Consider the following 17,809-nt stretch of genomic DNA (forward strand, 5'->3'; position numbering starts at 1 on the left):
AGACTCCGATTGGTCCGACCAACGATGCACCGCCCTCAGGGTTGGAGCTTCCTGTTTCAGCTTCTGCCTGTAGGCGGGTAGAAGCAGGATGGAGCGGTGATCTGATTGGCCGAATGGGGCGCGGGGGAGGGCTTTGTACGCATCCCGGAAAGAGGTGTAGCAGTGGTCAAGAAGCCGGTCTCCACGAGTGTTGAAATGGATGTGTTGGTGGAGTTTTGGTGAGACTTTCTTCAGGTTACCCTTATTAAAGTCCCCGGTCGTGATAAACGCCGCCTCTGGGTGTGCGGTTTCCTCACTGCTGATCGCGCTGTACAGTTCCCTGAGTGCTCGGTCAGTGTCGGCTTGTGGGGGAATGTAAACAGCCGTAATAATCACTGCTGTAAATTCCCTCGGTAGCCAGAATGGCCGGCACTTAACCATCAGGTACTCCAGGTCCGGTGAGCAGAAGGATTTGACCGGGTGCACGTTCGCATAATCACACCAGCTGTTGTTGATCATGAAACACACACCACCGCCTCTGCTTTTCCCAGTAAGCTCCTGTGACCTGTCCGCGCGGTGCACAGAGAACCCCGGTAGTTGTACTGCGGAGTCCGGTACCTTGTCCGATAGCCAGGTTTCTGTGAGGCAGATCACGCAGCAGTCCCGCATCTCTCGCTGGAATGAGATCCGTGCCCGAAGCTCGCACAGCTTGTTCTCCAGAGACTGCACATTAGCCAGTAATAAGCTGGGTAACGGTGGTCTGTTAGTGCGCCGTCTCAGTCGAACCAGAACGCCAGATCTTCTCCCTCTGCGTCGGCGTTTGCGGCCTCCACGGGCCCAGAACAAAGGCGTCTCAGGTGAGATGAATGGGGGGTCTGCAAACGGAGGGTCCGTGTTGCAAAACTTGAACTCCGGAAAGTGATGAGAAAGTCCGTCTTTTATGTCCAGTAAGGTTTGTCGGTCGTACACAAGGAGACATGTGCTACTCGTGAAAAAATAAAGAAAAAGTAAAATTAAACACAAAAAACAGCTGTTGCTTGGGGGAGCTCGCGACGAGGCTGCCATACTCGGCGCCACCTCCATGAACTGCGTGACAATAAAGGTGATTTGATTTGATTTGACCATGGTGGCCATTTAGAAGTCGGCCATCTTGGATACAACTTTTGTTTTTTCAATAGGAAGAGGACCATGTGACACATCAAACTTATTGGTAATGTCACAAGAAAAACAATGGTGTGCTTGGTTTCAACGTAACTTTATTCTTTCATGAGTTATTTACAAGTTTCTCTTTGTTCACAGCCATTGACATGTCGAAGAGGTTAACACGTGAGGAGTTGATCGAAATTGTGTTGATATCTGGTGAACGCAGTAACCGGGTCATTGCAGCAGATTTCAATGCAAGACACCCTACGAGACCACCCATCTCCCATGCTACAGTCAGCAAACTGCTTGCTAAGTTTCGTGAAACTGGTTCAGTGTTGGATTTGCCAAAATGTGGACGCAAGAAAACTGTCACTAATGAAAAAACATCAGTGGCTGTCCTAGCTTCATTCAGCAAGAGCCCACAGCGTAGCACTCGCCGCATGTCACTGGAGAGTGGCATTAGTCGAACACCCCTTCGGCTGATATTAGCTACTCACAAATGGCACCCTTACAGACTCCAGCTACTGCAGCATCTCAACGAGGATGACCCAGATTGGCGCACAGAATTTGCAGAATGGGCAAAACAAAAATTGGAACAGGACCCTCAGTTCACGCAGAAGATTTTGTTCAGTGATGAGGCAAACTTTTATGTGAATGGTGAAGTTAACAAACAAAACCACCGCTATTGGTCTGACACTAACCCACATTGGATAGATCCCTCCAAGACTGTTGGAACAACAAAAGTGATGGTTTGGTGTGGTATATGGGGTACAACGATAGTGGGTCCATTCTTCATCAATGGAAACCTCAAGGCCACTGGATATTTGAAATTGCTACATGATGATGTGTTTCCCTCTTTATGCACTGAAGCTGGCACATTCCCTGAGTTTTTCCAGCAAGATGGTGCACCACCACATTATGGGTGCCAGGTCCGAGCATTCCTAGATGAACAGTTTCCTGGAAAGTGGATTGGTCGTCATGGGCCAGTTGAATGGCCCCCAAGGTCTCCTGATCTGACCCCCTTAGACTTTTATCTTTGGGGTCATCTGAAGGCAATTGTCTATGGTGTGAAGATACGAGATGTGCAGCACCTGAAACTACGGATACTGGATGCCTGTGCTGGCATTTCTCCTGCGGTGTTGCTATCAGTGTGTGAAGAGTGGGAGAAGAGGGTTGCATTGACAATCCAACACAATGGGCAGCACATTGAACACATTTTATAAGTGGTCACAAACTTGTAAATAACTCATGAAAGAATAAAGTTACGTTGAAACCAAGCACGCCATTGTTTTTCTTGTGACATTACCAATAAGTTTGATGTGTCACATGGCCCTCTTCCTATTGAAAAAACAAAAGTTGCATCCAAGATGGCCGACTTCTAAATGGCCACCATGGTCACCACCCATCATGAGAAGTTTGCCCCCTCACATATACTAATGTGCCACAAACAGGACTTTAATATCACCAACCATTCCCATTTTATTACGGTGTATCCATATAAATGGCCCACCCTGTACATGAACCAAAAACTAAGACCTCTCACTCAAATGCAGTAAACACAGGAACCAAAGACTTAATATAGAAAGGATCAGTCTCACTATAAAATAATAAAGGCCTCGAGCAAGTATCCAAACCTCCATGAGCATGAAACAGTAACTGGGACTCTAAACACCATAAATAAATGCTCAAGATTATATAATGGAAACAAAACAGGAGTCAAGCACTCAAAGCAACAGTAGAATAACAAAAACAATTAAATGTCTGTAACAAATGATGTCTGCAAAACAACTCAAACCCTGAAAAAACAGTTGCCCACAGAAGCTAAATGATGTGCGCTCAGACTACCAAGTCACTCATTTGTGTGATAGGAGTCTCATTGAGTAAAGTGATTCATGATCTGGACATGTTGAAAGTACAGACGTCAGTACACGTCAGTACACATGACATTATTAATGTTAATCCATTAATAAAATATTTTTATCTTGAAAAATATTTACTTTTTTTGGTTTGGAGTATTTTTCTTAATAAAATCAAATTATGATTCAGGGTTAAAACACTGCATGATATTTAACAGCAAAACATCAACTATGCTGTTAAGAAGTTTGGTACATGAGCATCTTGTTGTTTTTATTAAGCTGGCTCCCATTTATCTATGTCCCGAACCAATTTCATCACTATGCTGATATTTTTCGTCGACATAAAGAATTAGGCTAATCACTGAAAGCTGAGTAAAAGCCAATTTACCAAAATAAAAAAAAGCAAATGCATGTTTACTTTAATAACAAAAAACGAAATGTAATTTAAAGTTCTTATATAAAGGAACAATCAATAAAGGATGTTGATGGTGGTGAACACGGGTCAAAGATTGTCCTTTTCAAGTGATTTCAGCTGAAGGCAACATGTGTTAGGTTTTGTATTGTGATTGTCATTTATGCTTAGAAATATTTAACCATATATGCTTAGAAGTGTATAATCAATTGTGTAGTGATAGGATGTGTGATCTTTAGTAGGCTGTAAAAGGCTTTATGTGCATTCCAGAGCTCTCTGACTTTCACACCCACATTTTAGGAGCATGGGAGAGGTCGTACCTTGTCTTATTGTTTTATGGTAGGATAAACGTATCTATATCTGTTTTAGGCTAAGTGCCTTTTGTTTAGATGAACTGCTGGACTTCCAGGCCAGCAGGTTTAGGGAAGTCATATATGGGGTCATGCTTTGACCCCACACATACACATATACACACACACACAGGGTATTCTTTGTTCACATGTATACCTATGTAAGATGTCATATGTTAATGAACCTATGCATATTCATGTTACCACAATAAAAGAGCAGTGTTACGGGGGAGCGGACGAGAGCAACTGGGGTCAAGCGAAGGAACGGCGTTTGTCCGGTTCTCTCCCGTGCACGTAAAACATAAAGAGCGTTGCCTACTCGTGTCTTGCTTTACTGTGTAATTAAATTGTCTTCAATGTTCCAGCGAATGGGTTCAAGCTACAAACCTATCAACATGAAATCAAAATTTCGTAATTACCAAAATCTAAAATGACAGTGGTTTTCCTGAGGCAGATTTTCTTTTCACATACTAATGTCAACAAATTAGCCATCATTGGTGTCAGGTCTGCTAATGACTGCTTAGTTGAAAGAATCTGATTGGCTTGAGGCACAGTATTTTGATGAAATGTTGGGTTAGGTGCGCTGTTGTTGCTGCAGCAAATCTGAAACGCCAATTAGTTACATTTAAATGGTGGAGAGAGTTGGGTTTTTTAAGCACAAAAATCCAGTAGCATGCTTTCTCCAAAAAATAAAACTGTCAATCAGAGCAGAAGGGAATGATATACTAAAAGCAAGGGGAGGACAGACTAAGGAGGACTAATTACATGGCTGATTCTTGCTTTCTTTACTTTTTTCTCTTTTACACAGTGTTTTCACAACAGTGGTATTGTTTGGGTGTGCATCTTGTGTTTAGGCCATTGCGGTATTAGATGGACAGAAATGATGTGACATGTTCTTTGAGCATTACACAGTTTGGCAATTTATGTTATTTCTTTTGAAATATTGAGAGCATCGCTTGTCAGTTGGATCAATCCAGTGTCAAGACCTACTTGAAAGACAGATGCCTGAAATAAATCAAATGTAACGCAGGAGCATCTTGTCTTTCAGAATCCTTCATGCATTCCCTCTTTGCAAAATCTAAATGCCTCTGACAGCATGCCAGCAGCTCTCCCTGTGATGCCTTCTTTTCAGAACATTAAACTCTGATATTTATTTTTCTTTTGATACTCCATAAAGATTATTTCACTATGCAGCTACTAGGAATTCCTATTCCGAGCATTGCAAGGCAATGTAAGTAAACAAGCCACTCTCACTTCCAAGTTCCAGCTTCCTTTTGTCAGGACTTGTACAACTGTTGCAGAGCAAAGCACACCCTGAAGTATAATTTCATATTGTGCAGAAATTTCAGTAGACATCTGAAACTGATGCCTTGAGACAAGAGACAAAAGTATTCTGGAGCTTTACTCCGCACACCAGACAATAAAGGGGCACGCTTTACAACAGCATAACAAGAAGGGGGTTTCCCAAACAAATGTCAATATGAGTCCAGTTGGAAATGAGAAATGTTGGAAGGGAATCAATAGTGAAGCAAAAGTATTTAATTGACTTTTATAATAGTTGACAGCTGTGAAATATAGTGAAGATAAAGGCTGGATGCTTTTCTGCAACAGCAGAAAGTTTATTCATAATATCCAAAACATTGCAGATTCACTTTGGAGAGGTCATTGAGGTAAAATGTAAAAAAGAAAGAAAGAAAGAAAAAAAGATGAAAAATTGCTTTTAGGTATCGCTTTACTCCACTACTAATCTCTTTTCATCAGCAGTTATATTAGAAGGAGTGACATGGTAATCTAATCGGGAGGGTCACATAAGTGGATTCTGTCAAAATTGTCTGCCTGTAACAACGTGGTTTGACAGCCCGTCAGGTTTGAACACTTTGAGTTTTGGTCATGACGCATCTGTTATTCAGATCAAGGTTGACTTCCTTGGATTAGCGTCTGTCAGCTTTATTTTCAGCGACACCAAGAGGCTTCAGAGCACAGATTACTGCCAAGGATGCTGATGGCCACTTGTGACTGGCTCTGGCATATTGCGCTCCTGTCTTATCTGACATAGCCGACGCTGCTTCTTTACAAGCGTGAGACAGATCTTTCTGCAAGTGAACAATCACAGAGAGCCTTCATACATCAGTAGTTTTTGGACCGCAAGTCCCATAACACTCCACTGAAACAGTTTGTTGTAGTCTCTTGGCTTTTCATTTGGGTGCAGCATTTTAAAAAAAGATAAAAGTACAACAGTACTTTACACCCATTAAAACTTCACAGTACTGCAGTGTAAATCATCTTCTGGCTTAGGGCAAAAAACCACAACAGGTACTGTAAATAGAACAACCTATACAAGGGCAGCATAACTCTGTGTTTTATCATTAAACTCTGAATCACAGGAGAAAGACAGAGTAGGGGGATGGGAAGCATAATACAGAAACAATGAAGTGGAACAAATCCAACAGGCACAAGCTTTATCTCGTTCCCTTCGCCTTCCCCGCCTTTTTTCCATTTTTGCTATCTTTCTTTATCTTAATGAGCACCACAGCTTTCTATCGAGGGATGGTGCCAGTGTGATACATCACAGGCAGGACACATACAGGGGAATGAGGACAGGACAGTAGCAGGGTGACAGTGATGCTGGCAGAGCGATTAAGAGTGCTTAAACAGGCATGCTGATTCAGAGTGTGAGCAAAAGAGCACCATCATGCTCAGGGAAATGGCAGAGGTCCTCATTCACTCCTTTATAGAAAAAAATAAATAAATAAAGAGGACTGAGAACACTCAGTGTGTGTGTGTGCGTGTGTTTGTGTAGCCATGACTAAGTTAATTCCAAGACTGAATGCTCTGAGTGTAGGTGAAGGTGGTCACACAAAGACTAAATTAACACCTATGCGCTCACTTCAAAGACTTCAAAGACACAAAGCATTAAACTTACACACTCACGAATACATTTACAGAAATATATGGCAGATACTCTCATCCATGAGCATCTGACCTGTAAAAACTGAGACCAGTGGAGTGAAAGTAACGGATTGCTCCATCGGTGTAATTTGAACAGACATACAAATCGTAAATACATTTTGCATATACTGGCTTTAAATGGATGTCTAATATTTTTTGAAAAATAGATGTACAGTGCTTAACACATTTACTAGACTGCACCTTCTGTAAGGTTTATGCCCCAGCTGTGCTAAATGAAACAATCCTTACAGCCACTGAGGTGGTTATGGTTTTCTGAGCGTTTTGGTGCATGCATGCATTTATGCATGGGTGTGTCGCATTTGGTTTTTAGACACGATATCGTCAAAAGCTTTGAATGAATTCTGGTACTATTAGCAATTTATTAAAACCTGGCTTACATCCAACACGGCTTTCAACGTCAACTTAATGATTTATTGGTTGAAACTCGACAATACGTTTTACACATGTACCGTGTATTCTCAACATATCAAAAGTACAGTGAAAGGATTTAAAATATCACGTCAACTTTTACCTTTAACCTCCTATCATTTTATTATGACTTATTAGTAACAGATTATAAATGTTTAAATACATAACAATTTGAATACAAGTACAAGTTTCTTGAATAAGCATATTTTTTTTTTACTATATAATAAAATAGATTCTATACATGTATTATATCCACATATATAAAAATTGATACAAAATATTTCTGCTCAGAATGATGTACGTATATTAAGTATATTAAAATGGGTTTCAAGAGGGCAAATAACAAAATATAAAAAGCACAGTAGCATTCCCTTAAACATACAATAGTGCCCAGAGAGTGAGCTGCCTTGCTGGGTTAGCCCTCTCTTTTTCTATTCTTCTTTTGGTTTCTATAACAGCACAAGCTCTTTAATTGAAATGATATTTCCAAGGCTAAAACAATAATAAAACATAATTAGTGTTGTTATTCATGAATTTTCAAATTTAGTGTTTTACAAATAAAGCTGAAAATTAAAAAAAAAAAAAACATTATTATTGGTTGATTAAGATGCCAAATTAAAATGAATGACTGTTATACTTGATCAATATTTAACTTCTCAGAGAAGTCCAATTTATTTTGACAGATTTTTAAGTTTTTGTGTTTTCTGGTCTAAAAGAATTTTAAGAACAGTAGTTATCATGAGATCATCCATTGTTTTCTGAAGTCCTAATTTGAAGCCTCGCCCTGTCGGTTGCAGAAAAAGAAAAACAGATATGACAGTGAGGATCGGAGTGACTTGTGAAACAGTATGCTCATTACACACACTTGTCAATCATAAATTGTTAGACGACAAGTGTGTGTTTTCATACCAGAGATAATTCTCCATTTTGAAACACAGTATGATCAAAATTTACAAAAAAGGCTTATTTTTTTATTCATCGTGAACTTACATGACTGACTGAGCCCACAAACTCAGCAGCAAAGTGTTTACAGAGGCAAAGTCAGAGAGCAGTTTTGCCATACACCTCCATAGGATCAGAGGTTTTTGTGCAGCCAACCAACTATGGTGGCTTTCAAACAGAATGATTCGCTTCTTCAGTGGCTTCATTTTTCTGACTCAGGCACGTTAACTTTTTCTATTTAATAGGGAAAAACTGTAATGTCATCTTCTCTAATACTACAGACTGAGTCTTTTTAATATCACACAGCTTCTCTTGAATTTGTTCTCAGTGGCTCAATAAAACCTTATGTGCTTGACACCCTTTGAGAAACGGTCAAACCTTTTGAGAGTGACACTTGGAAACTGACATTAACAGGTTCGTGTTCTTCCAGCTCAGCTTACTTCAGTCAAAGAGTTAGCTATAATTGCTCATTGGCCTGAATTAAAATGTCAGGTCTAAAGTCAGTCTACGCTGACCCCCACGGAACAATCAGAAGTACTCACCATACAAAGTCTGAGAGCTTAGTTGCGTAACGCAGTCTCATTATTCAGAGGCAACATTGCACCAAGTTAATAGGAGGTGACCTTTCCGTTTGTTTACAGCAGACACTGTCTTATATTTTATTTTTATTCTTCATAGTCGTGCAAGCTCAAGCTCTTCAGTAGATAAAAATTGAATTATGTCTGCAACACCTACCCAATCCATTCCTTAAAATTACAGTAATAGGAAATGTGGCACTATTTGCTTTTTCAATGCTGGCACCCATGAGCAGGATTTAATTGAACAATGCCTTTGAAAAGAAGGCCCGGTGCTTCACCTGCGTGAGATGATTATTGCATCCATGTCCGTGCTCTATGTGAACTCGGTAATGAGCCAGAAACTACCAGGAGACAGTAGCAGGTCGGTTCATTATCATGCATTCTATGAAGAGTCAGTGACGGGGGTTGGGGGGTCCAGAGGCGATCTAAGAATGGAAACAGGCTTTTCTATGTTGCTTCTGTCATCCTTATGGGAAAAACCAAACTCTGAAGATGTTCTTAGCTAATAGCGACAATAAGAAAAGAAACAGCATTGCCACTTATAAAATACATGACAGTGCTCCTACCTAAGCAAAGCTTAGCAGTGGCTCCTTTTCCTTAGGATCACATCTGAATCTGAGTCATAGCTTCAGCTGCAGCAGGTCTGCATGAGAGGAGCCGTGGTAAAAGGAATGCACTGTATTGTGCAAGAACATTCATTGATGTGCTATTTTTGCCCACATGAGGCACAGATTAGATAATGAAAAGTGGGCATATTCTTTATGGGAGAAGCTATGGCAATGTCAATACACTTTTTCAAACTCAAAGGATTTCTGCGTGCACAGTGTGGAAAGAATAATGTCTATTGTGATCATTATACATTATTCTTTACATTATTGCATTATTATTTCCATGGCTTTGGCCTCACACAAACACGCAGGCTGTTGTGGGCTGCCAGTGTTGTGAAGCATCTCACCAGAGAAATGGCTCGCCTGCCAGATGTTGGTTAATATGTTTGTCTGTTGATTATAGCTTGTTTGAGAGCTGCTGCAAATGTCCGTGGTGCCGGGTAAAAAAATGTTTGTCATGTATTAGCTAACACCTGGGACAATTTCCAAAAGGAAAAAGCAAAAGAGGTAATGTCTTACAAGCCCCGTTTTTTTTTTTTTTTTTTTTTTTTTTTTTTTTTTTCCGCCTGCCCTGGATTTTTTAGGAAAGATAATGATGATGGTATTTTTAGGCGGGGATAAGAGAGGATATTTGTGCTGACATTGGAAACACATCTGATGTTACTTACACTAAAATAAGTCCCTAAAATTCCCCACTGAGAATCAGACTAATGAAATTGTACTAGGTGGGGTAGAAGCTCACAGCTCTACTCTTGAGAAGCAATTATGATTAGAAATATGGAAATCTGCTAATTAAAACCAAATCAGCAGAGGATACATGGTGCGGGGTTTTTCAGTCGAGGGTGAATTATTTGTATGAAATAAAATGTTTAATGTGAAGCGAGAGGCAAGATAGCGAGCGTTTGAGTAGGTAGCGTGACGGTGTTTATCAAGTCGTAGCTGTTGCAGGGTCTCTTTTGTATGACAGGAGGAAAATTGACTCATCCCCCTTACCTTCCTAGCTTGCTTGAGGACATTGTTCGTTCATTACTGGCTGAGCTCCAGTGTTTTTGAATCCCAGAAGGCTTGTGATATTTTCCAGACAGGACGGCTTTGAAACTGTCATGTGCAGCGAGAACTGTAAAAGCTCTTTCCATTGACCTGTATTTGTTCAAAATAAGTTCACTCGGTTCTTCGAGGCTGGTTTAATATACACGCAGGAGAAGCCTAAAACATGCTTCAAAATGTGTTGATCTTCTTATTTTGGCTTTAACATGTCAGGTTACTTCCAAACACAACAGCAGAGGTCAAACATGATGCTGTCATTTTTCACAGATGGCGTCGAGGCTGCTATAGCAATGTAGCTGGAATATCTATGGACAGATCTCTTGAGCATTCACCGAAGAGGCAGAGGGTAGCAGAATAAAGGACACCTTAAAATGACATTCCCGCAGTGCTGAAGATAATTTGCACTAAATCAGTATGAACATAATTTATATGAAGTGCACATCAAAAGGTCACAGTGAAATAATTGTGAGCCTTTCGCTGTCAAGGCTCGCGACAATTCATCAGGACACATCAAACAGGAGTGCAGCAGCCACTTGATTTAAACTTGGATGACCGTAAAACAGAAGACAGGGAGGAGTGTGACCAATGTCTGTATTCCTGCTCTCCTAATATGTGCATTGAAAGACAAGTAAATTCTCCTGTGTACATTCTGAACTCGTTCCCAGCACTTTGTGCACAGTGACACATGGCCACCTACAGGTTCCACAGGGAATTTGTGAGTAGTTGACTGTTTGCAGATTATTACAGCTTGTTTTTCCACCTGCTTGAATGTCATTTCCTGCTTGTTAACCCTCCATTAGTACCCCTTGCTTCGTGTCCACTTAACACAAGCACTGCTAGAGAGGTCTGGGTTTGAGAGGCTGTGTCACACCTGCAAAAGAGAGGTTGTCCCAGTAATTACATCCTCTCATGCAGAATGCTATTGTCTAACTTTTAATAAGAAGCCACTACCATTTTTTATAAAGATTTAATACTCCCATTAGTGAATCATAATCTTATCACGTTAAAGAGGCTACATGCTGCTATGACCCTGGAAGTTGTGATGTTTAGCTTCAAAAGGATCTTATGATCTCTGGTGAAGATCAAGATGGCGAGGGATTCTAAGATCCCCCCTTTTATCTTTCATTGTAGAGATTAACCTTACACAGAATAGGGAAACTGGGAAATCCCATAATGCATTTTCACATATCACATGCTCTGAAAACAATATCATTAATGTAGACTTCTTCAGAGCTGCCCAAGATGGGAGGCACCAGCCATTATTGAGGTAATCATAAGACACTTACATAAATCCTCTATAACACAGGACTTAGTGCATGTGCTATTGGCACCACAGGGGGTGGGTTCTGGATCTCATTGTTGCTTTTTGTGATTGTAATTGATAGATGTAAACACTATCTTTACAAAAAAAACCAAGAATCTGGCATTTACAACATATTACAGTAACTGGCCAGGTTTACATAGCTGAAAATGCAGTCTGGGTTTAAATGCCTTTTTCAAGTTATGTTTCTGTTTTAATGCATTGCACAACTCTATCATTTAAATTTTATGCAGCTGAGTACAGCTTGCGTGTCTGCCAAATGGGACTATATAAAAATAAGCACCAAGTTATCCACTAATGTAGCTCAATTATCTCCCCACTCTCTGAGATACTGTAATGCCCAGTATTTCCTTTCAAAGCCTAAGTGTGAAGCTTCAGTCACACAGGAAGTGAGTAGCAGCAATGTGACGTCCAGAGACTACAGAAAGTCAGTGATATTCAAGCAGAGACCGGTGAAACTGCTGGCAACATCAAATGGGCACATTCTAAGGTCAGCTTTGTTCATTGTCAGAGATTAAAGCAACTTTGAATGACAGTGCAGGACACCGCTGATTGACATGACTGGGTAGTAAACATAGTACTGTGCAAAAGTCTTGAGCCAGCACTATTTTATTTGTATTTTGCTTCCAAAGAGACAGTAGTTTATTAAAGTGGCCTTGAATAATCGTTCTCCAGGCTTTTTAAAGGTGTTTCAAAGGTTTTTGTTGTACTCTGAACTTTTTGGACTGACCTATGACTCATTTAAGCAGAGAAAAGACAGCTAACTCAAGGTATCAAAGGTATCAGTCTACACAGCAACAGTAAAGAATCATTCTTACAAAATCTTAAAAACAACTGCATCTTTAAGCACTTACTTAATTACTAGTAGCCTGTTGTAAAAACAAGTTTTTTCAGTTTATTTAGTTGAATCTATGAGAAATACCAAAGTTAACAAAGTATGAAAAGGCATAAAATTCTATTTGGCATTCTCAAATCTTGGCATTGTATGTAATGGCATGTAGTGTGTCCTTAAAATAATTGAGAAAACCAGACAAGTGGAGGACAAAAGCTGTCAAACATGGTGGAGCATCTGTTATAGTTTGGGGCTGCATTTCAGCCAGTGATGTCGAGGTTCTTGTCTAAATCAATGTTATTATGAATGCAGAAAAGTACCGTCACTTTTAGAGCCATCATGCAGTACCATCTGGAAAGCATCTGATTGGCAGTGCTTCATTTTCAGCATGACAATGATCCCAAACACACTGCCAAAGGCAGTAAAAGCATACCTGGATAGAAAAACACACAATCACACAGTGGAACACCATCAATCATGAACTGGCCTTCCTGCAACCCAGACCTTAACTTTATTGAAGGAGTGTGGGATCACATTGACAGGCAGCCAACAGCAACAGAGAGCTTTGGAATATCCTTCAAGAGGAAATGAAAAAATTGCAAAAAAAAATGGTTAAGAGTTGAAGAACTCTATTTATGCCCTAAATAGTATATTTCCAATGATATTCCATGAAAGAAAGTGCTGGACTAGAGCCTGGAATGGCTACTAGCACCCAACCATCAGTGACAAAGCAATACACAATGAACAAATCACTTCCAGAGTGGACACGGCTTAAGGCAGAGCCTGAGTCTGACAAGCAGATACAGGTATTGTACTGAATTTGTGTTGGTCAGAAGAAAGTTTGTCTCTCAGTTTCGTGGGTGATGCCATCCATTAGCCATGGTCATGACATCTGGGTAGAGACTTCAAGAATAACACTGGAAAGGAGCCAAAGAGTACTTTCTCAAGAGTTTGCCTGCACTCACCCGTTAAGTATAACCACTGTTCTTTTGAAAATAGTGAGTTGTTTTGACAGGGTGCTTTCTGTTGAGAAATCTGCTGGGTCTCTTTCCATGACAACATCCAGGAAGATTTTGCCATGGTGTTACCTATCAGGATTACCCAGACCTAGCTCAGGTTTGTGAGACAAGGACAGTACCTTGCCTACTTTGTTTAGAAGTACCACAGAGATCCAATATCCAATAAATCACAGAAAATGGATTAGCAAATAGCTTTGATCATTCACAGTATAAATATTTACTCTGAATCTCTACAGGCATCTGTCAAGATCTATAACTCAGTCTGATACCCCTGAGACAGTCGAAAGGGCCCGAGGAAATGAATGCAAATTTGTAATTACACTCCAGCTCAAGATTTGGATCGTTTGGTAGCCATGTCTCATCAGAACACTGGGATGCTGTGTTGTTTTGATGGTTATCAGAACAGTTTTCATTTCCTGCTGGACTTTTTTTTCCTCAAAAAATATTTGTATGCATTTCTGTGTCTCTGTGTATCTCCAGTCTTTGTCAGTATCCCTGTCTGAATCACAACTCAGCTGAAGATTAGTTTACAAACAGGCAAAAAACAAAAATGTTTAATCCCAACTAAACCTGCTTAGCTTAACCTCAAATCTGATTCCAAAGAGATAAGAGCCAGTTTAACCTGCTCACATATTACCTATTATTAAAGCTGTATTTATAACACTTCTCTTTGTTTTTTGTTTCTTTTTTTTAAGGCATCTGCTCATTTTGCCCACAATAAAGAATCCTTGAGCTTAGATGAGCAAAAAAAGCAGTGATTTTTTTGTTTGAAAAATGGCTTTTTCAGTAAACTGTATAACCCTGACAATAGGGCTAAATAAATCTGTACCCCTGTGGATGAGCTGGACTGTAGCAATGCAGGGTTTTTACATTCCAGTCATGCTTCTGTGCAAACAGCAAGTAAACGAAGGCCTAACCTTGCACGCTCCCATGGAGAGGGCCTGCAATGAAATTGCATATAATCACAGAAAGCAGGGTGCAAGTGCCCTGGGATTTGCTTGGGATCAGTGCTCAGAGATGGGGGCTGGAAATCTGGACGCTAGGAGCAGTCAAATGCATCAGTTTAAGTTCAGCTACAATGGTGGGACATTTGGAAGCAATCTTTTATATATTTTTGGTTGAAGCCATGTGAACAGAAAGCTCACTTTTGTTGTCTGTCTCTGGCAAAACCATCGTGTAAGTGATTATTTATTTTCTGATTTATTTTAAATGAGAAACTTTAACTTAGGGTTAAATGCACCAAGTGTTTCTGGCTTCAGTTTGGGTTTTTTTGTTATATCTGACTAGCCTGGAGTCCACCAGAAGAGACAGAGTGAGGACATAAGACGTGGAAGAGTGAGGTTGGCCCTCTCTGTTTCCCAGAGGGCATACGCAATTTTCAGCTCTAGTGAGCCAGCTCTAGGAATACCAGCATCTGAACACAGAACAATACTGAAGCTCATTTAGTCATGTCTTCCCATGGTAGCAACTCATTTGCCACCTTTTTTTATAAAAACACTTTAAACAAAAATGGCAAATTTAGGATTACTGCACTGACACACATTTAATTCTTTGAGTTGCAGAGCACAAGTTCACAAATTACAACAAACAGCAAACTTATTTTTTATTACGTCATCTGTGACTGATTATGTTAATCCTTTAAAAAACTTTACAGAATAAGTGAAAAATATCTGAATATTCATCTGTCTCGATAATAATGGAGGTGTCACTCATGCTCTGATTGGGCTCTGTCAGATGCAGTGGTACCTGACTACTGTAGTACTGAGAGTTGCAGGTAAGCTCCATGATTGATAGCTATGCTAAGAGTGCCACTGCTGTTCTCCCCAGGTGACGGCAATTGAACTGCTGCTCAGCAGGCTGCAGTGCCAGTATGTCTACCAGTCACACTACAGCAAAAGCATCTTGCTTCTGTTCAGTAATGGTTGATTAATGTTCCTCAATTCTTCTTAAGGAGCTAAGATAAAGATGTTTAATGAGGTTTTCAGCTAAAAGCACAACAGTAAAGCTAAAGTAAATAAATGGGTTTCCTTGGAAGGGGTGTCTAATGGCTTCCTGTGAATAAAGTGAAGCTTTTAAACCAAGTCTGGGCCCCTAAGTCTGCTTTTGGAAAACCATGGCTGCCCACATTGAGCTTAAAAAGGATTTGTGCATTTTTTAGTTGACTCTAGCAGGGGCCCAGCTTCCGCCCTGTTGTGGAAGAGATTTCAGGTGGGGGACATAGCTTATGGCAGCTAGAGGTGGACAAAGAGCAGCAAGGGGAGTTAACTGTCTCAACAGTGCTATGACCATCTATACTGATCCACTTTACTTCTCTAATCCACTTGGCTGAAGCAAGTCACAAGTGTGTCCCATTTGTATTGTTAGTGTTTTTGAATGTAAATCGGTGGACTTAAACATTTTATGCGGATTAGACAAGCTTAGCTCCATGTCTAATGCAATGATTAGGGATTTCTGGCACAGCAGATAAGTGAATGTTCACTAGTTACTCACTGGGCTCAACGGTTAAAGACCTTAGACCAAAATGGCAAAGTCTTGAACAAGACAGCTTTCAAGCTGGAGAAGCGTCACAGAGAAATGTTAAGGGTGACATTGTGATAGATCGGATTGGTCACTAACCTTTTGTTACATTAAACTTTAAACTTTATTCAAGCAAAAAACTTGGATGTAAAGACTGCTTAAATGTAAAATGAAGAAAGCTGAACGACAGGAAATGTAGAAGAGTACTACACTACTTTATATTATAGAGGGTTGCAGGTGTGTGTTCTTAAACAAATGAGTGAGACAGATTTTCCAGTTTGTCTACACTTTTCAGATTTGGCATTTATCCCCGAAGAACAAACAGTTTGATTTTCTGTCTTGTGTAATTAAATTCAAGGTATCTAGCAGTTTTTTAGTCAAATATGCTTTGATTTATATTTACTGCAAGGTCAAGAAATGTATTGGGTAACATTAAGGTTGGTTTTTAAATAACAGCAAAAGAGTACTGCTAATATCTGAACCTTCAGTTCAGAGGCTGAACAAAGTTTGAGTACGTTAAAGTGTTTGCGTAAAAACACTAAACAGGTCACCAAGTGCCATAAAATCTGCAAAAAAACAACTGAAATGACTCAAAGAATTTTGACCCACCTTAAGACACATCACTCATAATTTCAAAAGACTCTAGTACAGTATGCGCAGAACTGAGCAGTGCTTTTAAAATCAAAGCAAGGTCTACAACACTGATGAGTGTTTAAGATTAAAAGGGAGAACTAGTGGGTCACTTGGGAATCCAAAGAAGTTTAAAGTGCTGTATGAAAAGAATTTTTAAATGCAAGTTGGAAATGCCTTTGAAGTTAAAATGCTAGCTCAAATTTTGTCAATAATTCCTTTTAAAGTTTTCATTGAACTCTTGGTAACATGATGTGTGTAGTGTATAATCACACAGTTCCTCGCTCTGTTTAAGAATGTATGCAGTAACGCTGCCTTGGTTTAAAGGAATAGTAATTTTAAAACAATCATCAATAGCTAATATATGGGTTTAGAAACACATGAAGAAGACATGAAAGGACAGTAATTCAAGCCCCAAACTAGTCATTAGGCATTACGGTATTAGTCTGAAAGTGTATCCATCAAAGTGTTAACACCTAGTAAGCTTTATAGGGATTAATAAATAAATATGTTTTTATATGTACATGGTTTAAAAAGTAGCAAAGAAAACATTACAGGTATGTTGTTGCATGTTTAACCAAATTCAGTCCAGTTTGGACCACAACAGTGGCAAGAAAATGGCTTTTAATCATCTGCAGCAATTAAGATTTAGAGGTATGGCTTTGTCCTGAGGCCTCCCCTCCCTCTGACATGCACATACACAAAGATCCCAAAGATAAAATAGAACAAGTATCAGTGACAACAGACATGACATCAAGTGAGAAATTGTATAAAGAGAAAGAGCTGAGGTGAAAGTGGGTTGCAAAGCAGCTTGCAGAAGCAGCAGCAAAGATGAGCTAAACTCTATGTGGGCTACATAGCATGTTCTATTTTACCACTGGGATGTTCAAAGGTGTGATAAGGTTAGATATACACTGAAGCCAGCAGGCACTGAGATCAGTTGACATAAAGGGGTTTCAGAGTGAGTTTGACTCTTGACTGAAGTAAAATTATGCTGTGTTAGACATTTGTTTAAAATGAATCATTCATGAAAGTTATTTATCCTTTGTTTATATGTGCATTAAAATGATTTACTTATTAAATAAAAAGTGCTATATGTGAACATTTCTATTACCATGACCATGTCGTCATCCATCTGTCCATCCAGCCATCTTCTTCTTTCCACTAATTCACTAAAGTCATGGTGGAGTTGGAGCG

At 39.7% G+C, this 17,809-nt stretch overlaps 1 protein-coding gene across 3 annotated transcripts in view; it reads left to right on the forward strand.

The window, feature by feature from the left end:
- The window catches only part of chrm2a (cholinergic receptor, muscarinic 2a), a 94,422-nt gene that overhangs the window by 67,612 nt on the left and 9,001 nt on the right, over positions 1 to 17,809 (forward strand). The gene's annotated exons all lie outside the window — the stretch shown is intronic.

Source organism: Oreochromis niloticus, linkage group LG17 (genome assembly GCF_001858045.2).
Source record: "Oreochromis niloticus isolate F11D_XX linkage group LG17, O_niloticus_UMD_NMBU, whole genome shotgun sequence".
Taxonomy (NCBI): domain Eukaryota; kingdom Metazoa; phylum Chordata; class Actinopteri; order Cichliformes; family Cichlidae; genus Oreochromis; species Oreochromis niloticus.